This window comes from Pinus tabuliformis, chromosome 8 (genome assembly GCF_031772625.1).
Source record: "Pinus tabuliformis cultivar Carrire ecotype Pingquan chromosome 8, CPIR1, whole genome shotgun sequence".
Lineage (NCBI taxonomy): Eukaryota > Viridiplantae > Streptophyta > Pinopsida > Pinales > Pinaceae > Pinus > Pinus tabuliformis.
The window spans coordinates 324,730,484-324,744,230 of NC_142294.1; positions in this window are offsets into that span (position 1 = coordinate 324,730,484).

Here is a 13,747-nt window from a genome sequence, read left to right on the forward strand (position 1 = left end):
TCAATGTTCCAGCTGTAGATTTCACTCTTACTCTCGTTGACCAGAGCTCCTGAAACTCTACAGTAGCTTTTTAGGACAGTGTCGAAAGCTTTGGAAATTCTGGTAGACGCACCTCCAAGGAGTAGTGAATCATTTGCAAAGAGTGCATGGTTCAGAGGATCGACACCTGTGGAGGGTTTAAGACCAGGAAGGGAGCCAACAATTCTTTCAGCTGTGAGTTTTCTACTGAGGGAGTCGGCCATTAAGATATACAGGAAGGGAGAGAGGGGGCATCCCTGCATGATGCCTCTCCGAGCTTGAAAAAAAATTGAAGGGCGGCCATTGACAAGGGGGGCGATCCATGGATTGTCGATACAGGCATATATAAGTTGGACAAAGTGGGGAGAGAAGCCAAAGGAGAGGAGAAATTTAATGAGGAAAGAGCGATTTACTCTGTCAAACGCATTCGCCATATCTAATTTTATCAACATACGTTTCTCTTTTCGCTATTTGCTAGAGTGGATTGTCTCCTGAACTTGAATGACATTGTCGAGGATATGCCTGCCTTCCACGAAACCACCTTGGAGACTGGAGATCAGCCTTTTGAGCAGAGGCTTGATCCTATTTGCTAAAAGTTTGGCCATAATTTTGTAAGATGCATTACAAAGCGATATAGGTCTGAATCTTGAAAATGTTTCAGGATTGGAGTCTTTGGGAATTAAGGCTAGATAAGTGGAGTTGGTTCCTCCACCAATGTTAGCTTTTTTCATGAACCCCTTTATCATTTTTTGGAGATCAGTTTTAATGATATTCTAGTAATTTTTATAGAAATGTATTGTGAATCCGTCTGGGCCCGGAGCCTTGTCTGATTCCATGGACCAGATAACTTTGATGATTTCCTCCTCTGTTACCTCACTGGAAAGTGCAGCATTACCTTCAGATCTGATGAGATGTGGGATGTTAGAGAGGATTTGATTCTCCAATATTCTTCTTCTTTTCGGAAGGATTGATAAGTTGAGCATTGGGCCTTTATTTCTTGTTCCAATAGGTCCGCTATGATCTCATTGCTTTTCATGTTTGCTTGCAGGGTCTCCAGAGTATGCACTGCTTCTTTTCTTATGCTAGTTGGAGTAGGGACTGGTTTCCTTATCCAATCCTTAAGAGCATGTTTTGTGGCCTTAAGTTTTTGCTCCCAAACAAAACTTAAGGACCCTGAGAAGGTTTTGGCCCAAGCTTCTTTCACAATATCAGTGAAGCCTTCTCTCAATCCATAAGGGGCTGAAACAGAATGGAAGAGGGCCAAGATCTTCTTCATCTTCTAGGAGAAGCTGAATCGGCTTGTGGTCAGAGGTCAGCTTAGGAAGAATTTTGGTCTTGATTATCTTTTTGCTCATCATAAGGGAGCTTTGGACCAGAAATCGATCCAGGTGGGTAGAAATGTCCAGCCCAGATCTATTATTGGACCAAGTGAAAAGACCACGAACAGGGTTGAAATCTAAAAGGTCCCGTTGCTGTGAGAGCTCTTCCACAAAGGCCAGCATAGGATCTCTGCTGCTGGAGCCACCCCTCTTCTCTTTTGTTTTCAAGACTATATTGAGGTCACCTTCTATGATAATATTGCTTGGATTATGCTGTTCTAAAAAAGCTGAGAGAGAGTTCCAGCATTCTCGTTTTTCAGAGTATATGACAGGGACATAAAGATTAAACAGAGAGATGGTCAACTTACTTGCACAGTGTGTCAACTCCGTGAAGATCCAGTGTTGGGTTTCATGGAATTTGTTAGCTAAAATAAATATTCTATCCAAAGAGTTGCCAGCCCTCTAGAAGATCCCCTTGAGCTTACTACTTTGCTTGCACTTTTCTTCCATTTTGACTTGCTGATATCTAGAAGAGCTTGCCCTTCTATCTTCGTCTCTTGGAGCATGAGAATGTCTAAGGGTTCTATTTTCAGGAGATCCATAACTGCTTCAGCCTTAGAGGCGTTCCCCAGTCCTCTACAATTCCAAGAGGCGAGCTCCATAATTTACTTGAGGGGGGGGGATAGGGCCTCCCTTAGAAGGCCTTGGTCTGGTATTTCTTCCAATGGAAATTTCTATGGTGGTATTCCTTTGAACTTTGAGTCGTTTAGCCTCCTCTTCCCTTAGTTCTTTGCTAGATTTCCCGCCTGCTCTTTTGGAAGTATGCTTGAAGGTTTCGTCCTCTGATGAACCTAAGCTTTCCGTTGGCTTTTTCCTTGTTACTTCAGCATATGAGGGGTTGGAGGGGCTACCTTGTGAGGCATCGACCTGTATTGCTTCTTCTCCATCTTTGTTGGGAGGAGGGACTTCTATGTGTTCCAGATTTTCCTGGGTCGAGCTTGCAGGATTGGTCTAGGCTTTTTCCGCACCGTTTGGGGTTGCATGCTTTTCTTGATTGAGCTTGGAACTGCTTGGAGCTCCGGACGTGTTACCTTTGCCATTTCCTTTTTTTTTATGGGCAGTTTTTTGGACTAAAGTCCATTGATCCTCGTTTGTTTTTTCTGTCTACTCCTTGACCTTTTTCTTGCAGTGCTTTGCAAAATGACCATGGCCATGACAATGTCTGCATTTGAAAGGGAGTTGTTCGTAATCCAGTTCTTGGATGTGAGTCCACCCAGCAACAATGAGCTTAATTGCTTCAGGAAAACCCTCTTATAGATCAACTTCTACATAGATTCGGGCACATGAGTACTGGTCTTTTCTTGCAGCTTGATCTATGTATTTTCCTAGAGCACTACCGATGATTTGAAGAGTTTTTTGGTTCCAGCAGTGAAGAGGCAGATGGGGAAGTCGCACCCAAACCGGGACAATAGAGGGGACGTCCTGGGAGGGATCAAAATCTGGGGGTTTAGATACAGACCTTGCAGTCCCATGAAATAAGAACCATTTATGAAGATTAGACTTCTATCATCCGAGCTTTCGAAAATGAATACGAAGAATTCTTTGCCTACAAAATAGCTTTTGACCCCCTCTTTGATCAAGGGAGACCAGTTTCTTTGAGTTCAGTCCTCCACCGAATTGGGGGAAGGCCAGAGGCCCGTAAACTGGCCTATTAGCCCTCTCTCAGCTAGATTCAGAGCAACTTTGCAAGTTTCTTCTTCAGGAAGGGCAACCGTGGGGATAAAGTCTAGTTTCTTGACAAATTTCTGCTGATTGGCAGAGGGAGGGCGCTTCGAACTTGCAGCAATCATAGCTTTGAACGTGGAGACCTTCGGAGGCAGGATTATGGGGAGGATAGGGCCCCTTTGGACTCCATGAGGAGGAAAGGCACTGCAGGATTGAGCGAAGGAGTGCTACAGCCACAGGGCCATGCAGGCAGACACCCGAGAGCCCAATGGCACACTACTCGCACACAGGTTCAACATAGTGTGCCACGACACCCTTCCTAAGCGCCGCGCGGGGAGACAGGTGCAACATAGCTTCTTGAGACTTCGAAAAAATTCTTGTCACCTATGAATATGAATGGCGGAGCCCTCCAAAGTAGCTACCATAGGGTCGAAGCTGGCCTACGGCCACAATCGTAGAGAACCAGTAGCAGTGGCGGCAGCTAGGTCAAGCTCGTTGGTAAAGAACCAAAAAAATGCATGCTTTCACTTTTAGGAGCAGCAATGCACATCCAAAAGGTAGTGGGCTTGGCCCGGTTCGGTTACTACTTGCACGACGAGCTACGACCTTGCTCGGGATCGAACACAAGACCGGTACATCATGACGAGGCCGACTTTACCACTACGTCGCCTCCCCCACCTTAAATAATTGACTTGTTCATTAGACATAATTTTATTAAAATATTTAATGATTAAAAAATGAATATAATTATTGGTCTTACAAATTGGCTTATATTTAATTTGAAATTACAAAATAATATGCAAATTGTGTTGTGATGTTTATCTTAAAAATTCAATAATATTAAATTTTCACACACACACACACACACACATATATATATTAATTTTAACGAGTGAAAGAATATATTACATTTATTATATTATATTATTTGAGTTTATATAGTATATATATTTTTTGTAAGCTTGGTAGGGCTTTCCAATTTTCGTGTTTACATGTACATTATTCATCCCGCTATGGTGGGAGAGTAGCATAAGATTTGAAACCAAGACTTCCGGTTTGATGAGACTTAATTTCCACAACCACTACCGCTTGAGCTACCCCAGGCAGACAATTTTTATATAGTATATTAATTAAATGTTATTATATAATTTAATTGTATAATTTAAATAATATATATTTTAATTAATAGTATATTATGCAATCAAGAATTTATGAATTTATATTTATAATTTATTTTAAGTTATTTAAGTACAAATGACACATGCATTAGTTGTTCAATGATAATGAATTTTTCTTGAAAAACTCATTTTTATTTATAATCACATCAATACAATTTTTTTATTAATTTTATTTTGGTACAAATTTTCAATTGAATTTGATGTCGTAGTCTAACGAGATTGTTTTTTTCCCTTGAAAGTCATGGAAATTATGGCTATATTTTGAGAAAATCTGGCAAGGATTTTTGTAATTCCAAGTTACACTTGATAAACTTCAAGATTTTAGGTACCCCAGAGATTTTTGATGGCATTGAATCCATTTCCATCATCAAAAAAATGATTCAAACACTGCCTCTACAAGATTTTTTGAATTTTTTTGCTCGGATTCCGACTAATTTTAGTCATCTGAGAGATTCCTCTATCTCTGTAGACGAATCCGACTTTAACCATGGTTACATGGATTGTGGTGCTAAAAATGAATTGCAAATTCATAAATATTACTTTATTATTTCCTTAGGAGATCCATTTTAGACATCAAAATTCTCCTAATGAACACTACAAAGATGTTCTAATACTATTTTAATTTAGAGCAATTCACAACCACCAGCCATCTTGGATATGAAAAAACTTTGAAATTATTAGAGATTATTAGTTTGATTTGTTAACAAGAATTTGGGAATTCTTAGGCATCATTAGTTTGAGTTTTCAATAAGGATCTTGGAATTATATAAGAGTCATTAATTATTTGTCAATTGTCAGCAAACCACATGAGAAACTTTTGGATATGCATTTATTATTTGTTCAATGTTAGAAAACAACATATGAATCTTGTGGATTTACATTTATTATTTGTTATTTTATTTTTGAACATACCTTATAAAATAGCTATTTCTCCATTTTACAGAGAGGAATCTTGGAGCACAAGTCCAAGTTATGATGAAATAAATTATATTTTGTGAGTTCTCATTTACTTATATCATAATTGTATAAATTCTATAATATGTAGTTAGAATTAATTTATTGATATTACAGAGATGTAATATGAAATTATAGTTAATTTATTTATAATATGGATTAGTGGTATATAAAATTATATTGTAGATTAATTCATTTATGTTCTAGATATGGCGAGTGTTGATATAGATTAATACTAGCACAACCATCTAAATTAAATGGTTAATAAACACCAATACTAATCAAAATATTTATGTTCCATTTGTAACTCTAAGAATTTGTAACACCAGGATAGGGGGAAGTGCAGGTTGGAAACGAAAAACTATTGGAAAACCCCTGATTTCATCCATTGGATTGTGTATACAACTAAGAATATTTTCACATTATTAAATCTATACCATCCATAATTTTTTACTTTTAAAAGAATCAAAATTCTGGAAGGCCCATTCTAAAATAGACCATGCCTATCAGCATAATAAGCACTTTTTTATATGGAGGCAGGGCCCACTCCAACAGAATAGAGGGTTGTAGAATTTATTTATCTATTATATTTTTTTGCATAATTAATTTCTTGTTATGTGATTCAATTCATTTATGCAATTAATTATTCATGCATGATTGTATATATTTATTTATTTATTATTCATGTAGGGTTGAATTTATTTATTTACCTTGAATTTTTAGTTGACAATTGCATTTAGAATTGGATTTTCATTCTTTTAAGTTTTTGAATAAATGAGCTTAGCACAATAATTATATTGTTGACAATTTTATTTCAAATTGGATTTTCATTCTTTTAAGTTTTTGAATAAATGAGCTTAACACAATAATTTTATCTGTTAGTTTGAGTAATAACAATGATCATTTTGGTGAGGACTAGATTAAGTTTTTGTTTCTTGCAATTAGTTAGTAAATTTCCTTCCAACAATCACATTTTCCTTTCCATAAGTAGTTAATTGATTTCCTTTCTACTAGTGTGAATTTCCTTTCCTGCAATTCGTTAGAATTTCCTTTCCTATGTTTAGTTAAAAAATTCCTTACGATGCATGTAGATTTTCTTTCCTTCAAGTAGCTTTAGTCATTTTACTTTTTGTAAGCGTGCTTTCATTTCTAGAGTTTGCAAAACCTTATTAAAACTTTATAATTGTCTGTACACTCGCTTTTAACGTAATCATTGATACCACAACTATAAAACAAGCCAATCAAAGAAAAAATGTGACTTGCATATACAATGAAATCAAATTCATAGTTCCATATGAGCCTAGAGTTGACAATTAAATGCATAATATTTCTAACTATCTTTCTGAAAATTTAAAAAGGTAATTAAAAATCCCATTAGTTACAAGAAAATGAAATCTCAATCAAAGAGAAAGATAAGTGCCAAGGTCATCCATAGTCGTCATTAGGCACAAACAAATCTTATGATTTATATAGAAGTGAGCATTCACTGTATTTTTGGAACCATTTCAATTCCTAATAGATGATATTCAACTATTATAAGATCAATAATTTCTTGACAAAATTACTTAACCTTTAAGTTAAATACTTCATGAAAATTTTAAATTAATATCGATGTTTGTGGAATTTGAATTTGTTAGAATCAATTTAGCTAGCATTCCAACATGTCTTATGTAGAAATTCATTGTAGAATCAAATTGTTTACGTAATTTTCTAAAACAAAAGACTTGAATCTACTCTACTCATTAGAGGAAGCAATTAATCGATCGAGAAATCATAGCATAAACACGAGACAAGATTCAATCACATATGTGTTGAGATTTATCTAAGGGGAAAGAAACTGCTCAAAACCCCTTCATATCTATACTGCATTAGTAAAAAAAATAGAGAATAAATACAATTCTTTTTCAAGCCTGATCAATCTCTACACAAGTATAATCGATCTCACTGCCTCACAAGCTAACTCTAGCCAACACTTAGCCAATTTTGTTGCCTTCCAAGCTCCTATTTCCTTGAGTTTTTTCCATGGGAATTAGCACCCTTATTAATTAAGGGAATTCCCAATTAGAATCGCACAATCCTTGTAGGCCCTTATCTGATCTCATGCACTACCTGTACAACTCGGAAAATTATACAACTGATAGTGCACTGCCCTTGAACTCCAATCTCAACTAGGTAACTCAAATTTCATGCACACATGAGTTAATTATGGTTGATTTATTAGTTAACTGGTTGACCATTGAAGTTGCACCCCCAATGCTAGACCTCTTAGTAGTTCCTCCAACATTTGGAACTAGTTTAATTGACTTTCACTCAGTGTAACTGAATTAAACTATTACAACCCAAATTAAACTCAACCTAGGCTCCTAAAATATAGGAACCACTCTAAATGACTCAATTTAGGCCATCAACTCGAATTAACTAAGCCAACTAAGTGAAATTAACTTAGTTAGCCCATTCTTATTGTCTTGTGATGTGGAATTACAATTTTTTCCTAATTTAATTCAAGGGAAAATTAAATCAATATTTTCTTATTGCCATTTTCAAAACTCCCTCTCAAGAATAAAGGGATTATCATTTACCCCAATCCAGTCTTTATGGAACTGAATTTTCCGCTTGATAATGCCTTTGTAAAAATATCTACATCCTGTTCCTCTGTAGGAATGTGTTCCAACAACATGATCCACCTATTTACACAATCTCATAGTTGGTGAAACCAAATGTTGATATGCTTGGATCGATCATGAAAAAATAGATTTTTAGAGAGTTTGATACAACTCTGATTGTCACAGGAAATCACATTGGGATCCATCATCTAACGAAATAACCCAACAAGAATCTTCCTCATCTAGATAGCTTCACAAGCTACTTGACTAGAAACCATGTACTCTGCTTATGCTGAACTAAGTGCAACTGATATTTGCTTCCTACTATACCAAGAAACTATTGTTGACCCAATACCGAAAACTCCTCCTGAGGTGATCTTATGATCTGATGGACTACCCACCCAATCTGCATCCGTGAAGCCTTGAAGCTTCACTCCCTTTATCCATTTGTACCAAATACCATATTGAGTAGTACCTTTGAGGCATGTCAACACATGTTTTGTTGCCTTCCAATACAATTTCGTTGGATTAACCATTGCTTCACTAAGCTCATTAACTGCATAACACATGTTTAGTTGTGTGTTCACGAAATGCATAAGTGAACCCACAAGTTGCCTGTAAATATTGACCTCTCCCTCCACACCTGAAGTGTCATCCTATTTCCTCCAACTACCTGCTAGAGGAGTGTCCATGGGTTTGCTACTCTCCATGCAGAACTTCTTCAGTATCTCATTGGCATACTTTACCTAAGAGACAAAAAGTTCCCCATCTCTTTGCCATACCTCCAAACTGAGGAAATAATGAATGAGTCCCATGTCCTTCATCTCGAATTCTCTTGCAATATCCTCTTTGAAAGACTTGATCAACTTCTCATCACTAGTTAAAATTAAATCTTTAGAATATATTGCTATAATAAATAATTTACCTTAAACAAAAATATGGTAAAGGTTTGCATCTGCTTCACTTTTTGTGAAGTCCAACCTAGTGAAATAGATGTCTATCTTGGTGTACCAAGCACAGGGTGCTTGTTTCAATCCATACAACACTCACTTGAGTCTACACACAGGTGACTCTCTATTGAAGGTCTCAAATCGTTTCAGTTGTTCAATGTACACCTCCTCTTCAATCACTCCATTGAGGAATGTTGTCTTCACATCCATCTGATGTATCTTCCATCCCATCTGCGTTGTAAGTGCTAGAATTGATAAGATAAAAGAGTACCTTGCTACTAGAGCAAAGGTCTCCTCGTAATCAATTACCTCCACCTGGGAGAACCCCTTAGCCATAAATTTGGCCTTGTGTTTCTCGATGCTTCCATCTATTGTTTGCTTCACCTTGTAGATCCACATGGAACCTACCATTAACTTGTTACCTGATCTTCGGACAACTTCCCAAACACTATTTTTGACTCTGGAATCATATTCCTCTACCATGGCATCAACCCATAGTGGCTTTTACTCTTCTTCCTTGAATGAGGATGGTTATATCTCAACTAGCTCACTCATGAAATCCATGTACCAATGTACTGATCTAGTGACCTCCTCCACCCGCGCTGTGAAGTGGGTGTTCCCACATTCTCTCTAGCATCATGCAATAATTTTCCAGCTTCCCTGGTGCACTTCCTTCCATCTCTATATGTCTCTTCATGAGTGGGAGCTTCCACTCTCTCCTCCTCTACTTGTGGCTACTCCATAACATCCTCAGGTTGTTCCTTTGGAGCCCAAAGCTTCTCATCTGCATGCAACTGAAGCTCCCTCTCAAGGGAACATCTCATGGTTTTCTATTCATCAAAATTTACATATGTATGAACAATTATCATCCTATGGGATGGAAATTACACTCGATAGTTGCGAGGTGTATCAGTGTACCCCACACATATTCCCAACTTAGCTGTCAACTATAGCTTTTTGCATGCATCCTTGAAAATTATTATCGCTGCAACAAACACCCTCCAAAATTTTGTATACACTCAAATTTTGGAGCTTGTCGTGGATCCTGAAATTTGTGTTTCCATAGTCACTTCTTGGTCAGCTAATGATTTTAAGATCCCTTCTTGGATCAGAAATGTCGAAGTCACTTGCTTGCACATGCTCAGACTGCAACAAGTTCATGAGTGCATTCTTTTACACAAGCTTGGAAAAGCATAGCACGTTCCATCAAGACTATGTCTATGCGATTTCCAATCCATGTCGACAGTCAATGCGTACTGAAAATGATAGTTTCTCACATTATAGTTGAGTTTGTACTTCCATTTAGGTAAGTTTTACAAACTGTTGCCTTCGTGAACCTTTATTTTCACGAGTGTCTTTTAATGTCTTCGACTATCACTTTCACTTTCCCTCACTCTAATTAGTGTCATTTTCATGTTATGTCTTCTCTGTCATGTGTTACTTTCACTATCGTTCACATATTGCAAGAGTCATCGCACTTTAGAAATTGGAATCTTTTCGCATGTTAGTCGTTGCACAATGTATGTATCCCCGTTCTAGTGGTTTCAAGGGGTTATATTTGTGTGATTGAATTGTTATAACCATGTAAACATTATTCACACTTATTCCCAAAGTTTTAAGCACTATCGCACAAGTGTTGTCACGGTTGTCGCAAAGTGTACCTTTAAGGTCGCACTTGTCATAAAGTTGTCGCATTGAGGGAAATATGTTGTTAACGTGATGATCTATGTTATTGTGTTGTCAAAGTGTCTCAAGTGTGTGATCACGATTAAGTCATATCACTTTTCACAATAATCTCTTTAGTCCCACACTTAGCCAAGTTTCAAAAAATTCTCGACAACCTAGCCTCATCCAGCCCTTCAGAACTGCATATTTCACAACTTCAGTGCTTAAGCCTAGAACTGTGCATTACACAACTTTAGTGATTAAGCATAAAACTATGCATTTTGCAACCTAAGTGCTCAAGCCCAGAACTGCGCATTTCACAAATTTAGTGCTCAATCCCATAACTGCGCAAAATGCAACTTCAGTGCTTAAGCCTAAACTTGCCTCCCATAATTGCGCAATTCATCCTCCCATCCAAGCCTCAGTTGCACACTTCACAATCTCTAGCCTCAACTGCACACTTCATAATCTCCTTTGACTCCATACCAGTATGGACCCTAGGGACCATCCCCTCTCCCCAAATATCTCAACGACATTGTCAGACTATATCCCTTACAAACAAGTAGATGAGATCACATAAACATCAAAGGAGTGTTACTTCTTACTAACAATAGCACAATATGTGGTCCAGATCTTCTCCTATCTCTTCCTTGGGACACTATTCTATCTTGAGTTTTCTTCATTCAACGTCAGATGTTAGGAGCAATAGATTTAGTGGACCATGTTCTAGTCCTTTGATCTCATCCTTCTAAACATCTCCTTCTTGTTGTGGCTTCTTGAGTCGTAATCAATAGTTTTCCATGTTTTAGCATAGACCTCATGCTTTACTTTACTTCTTATTCTTTATATTGGACACATTTTGGTACTACTACTTTCTGTCGACACCATTGTAGTCAATATTCCCATTGACATATTTTTTGTTTATTTATTAGACATTAATGTAATTATCTTAACATATCTTAACTATGATCCCTTTTTTCCTTAATTGCTTCGATAGATTAAAATCCTTAGTGTCCATCATTCCATGACCTACAAAGTACTTATCTTCTTGAGTATGTATCCTACCATAACCTTTGATTTTAAGTATCATGTGTAGAAAGAAGCATATTCAAAAAGGAATACTAGTGACTAACTATATCAATCATGTGAATCCACTTGCAATCAATTGGTTTACGATCTAAGTTGTTATGGTAGGTACGCTATTTATATTATACTTGTCCAATCTATTGGGTAGTGCAAGACCATTATGGTCCTTATAGAGAAGATTTTATTATAATTTCTTCGAGCTCAGCAGTCTCTTCTTTAATGACCATACTCAATTGGGTGTTGTTCAACCCTCTATTACACTTGTTGAAACCCTTGTATGTAACTCAAAGCCAAAAAAGATTCTTGCTAAAACATCACATGCATCTAATTGGTTATTATTGGGTTGCATAAATGTCATCCTTTTACATCCTCTTTTCCCCATTTTTAATTCGTTTTTGCTTACAAATCACCTTATATTAGCATGTTTTAATGCTTATGTGTAGGATTTAGACTAAAACTAATTTCCATTGCATTTTTTTAGTATTTGACATGATTTATGGTTAAATATGAGAGAAATAACATATTTTACATCTATCTTTGAAAATCGGGTTAGCTTGTTGATTATTGTGGAATTAGTTATAGCTATTTTTACTCCATTAATATAAAATTTACGAGATGAATGCTTGATATTTTTTTATATGAGGCATCATGATGTCAACATCAACCTATCCTTAAAATATCTCAATAACCCATATCATATTTTTTGAAAAATCAACATTTATTATTTGCTACAACATTGTAAATTCAAGCTTTTGCTATAATGTTGAAACCTTGAACGCCATTATACAACATCAAACTGTTGATGTAATATCATAACCTTAAGCACAATGTTGCAACACCATACCTTGTGAGACGCAAGAACCTTGAGCACCATGTTGCAACATTGTGCCTTACCCTAACACTTGAACCTTGAACACCTTGTTACAACACCAGAACCTTGAGCACCATGTTGCAACATCAAAATTCTGAGCACCATATTGCAACAACACATTGTTGTTGTTACATAGTTTCTATTACACAATTGGTGCTACAAATTTATTAGGGAAATTTTGAAGTCCAAAATGGGTCCCCTAAAAAAATGTACAATCAAAATTCAATTTATGAGAACCAAGCACATTTTAGGGGATGACATCATCCCCAATGGTTGAAATGACATTGTTGGAGTTAGATGTACTTACTTGTCACATTCTCAATGGTGGATAAAAACTCATGGTTAACTATGGTAGTGCTTTAAGTACTTTTCAAGTTATAAACTAAAATACCCATAATAAAGGTCATTTCACACTTTTTGAATAAAATATTAGTATTTTCATTTCATATTTTTTGAAAGGAACAATGCATATTCCAATACAATCTTCATGTCTTTACACACTTTTCAATAAATATTATATTTGTATATTTTCATATATTGATTTTTAAATTATATATTCATCTCATTTTATTAAATATTACAATTTCAAATTATATATATATATATGTGTGTGTGTGTGTGTGTAACAAAAATAAAAATAAAATGAAATCTTGTAATTTTAGGATAAATCAAATCTATGAATAATATTATCTTAATATTAATAGTAAACAAACATATTAAAATTAAAGAAAAAAGGTATATTAGTTTTGTTTGATTTGTGGTATTTTTAATAAATTGATCTTACAAATTCTGCTTAATTTCAAGTTATTGAATAATATGTAAAATAATGTTATTATAACATTTTTAAACAAATCAATGTGATAAAGATTATAAAAAATATATAATGTTTTTCAAAATTAGAAAATAATAAATTTTTATTATGTTAATTACAATGATAATTTTATTAAAATATTTAATGATTAAAAAATGAATATAATTATCGGTCTTACAAATTCAGTTATATTTAATTTGAAATTATAAAATAATATGCAAATTGTGTTGTGATATTTATCTTAAAAAATTAATAATATTGATTTTTCACACACACACACATATTAATTTTAACCAGTGAAAGAAGTTTATTATATTATATTATTTGAGTTTATATAGTATATATTTTTTTTGTACACTTGGTAGGATTTTCCGATTTTCGTGTTTACATGTACATTATTCACCCCGCTATGGGGAGAAGGTAGCACAAGATTTGAACCCAAGACTTTCGGTTCAATGAGACTTCATTTCCACAACCACTAACACTTGAGCTACCATAGGCGAACGATTTTATATAGTATTTTAATTATATGTTATTATATAATTTAATTATATAATTTAAATAATA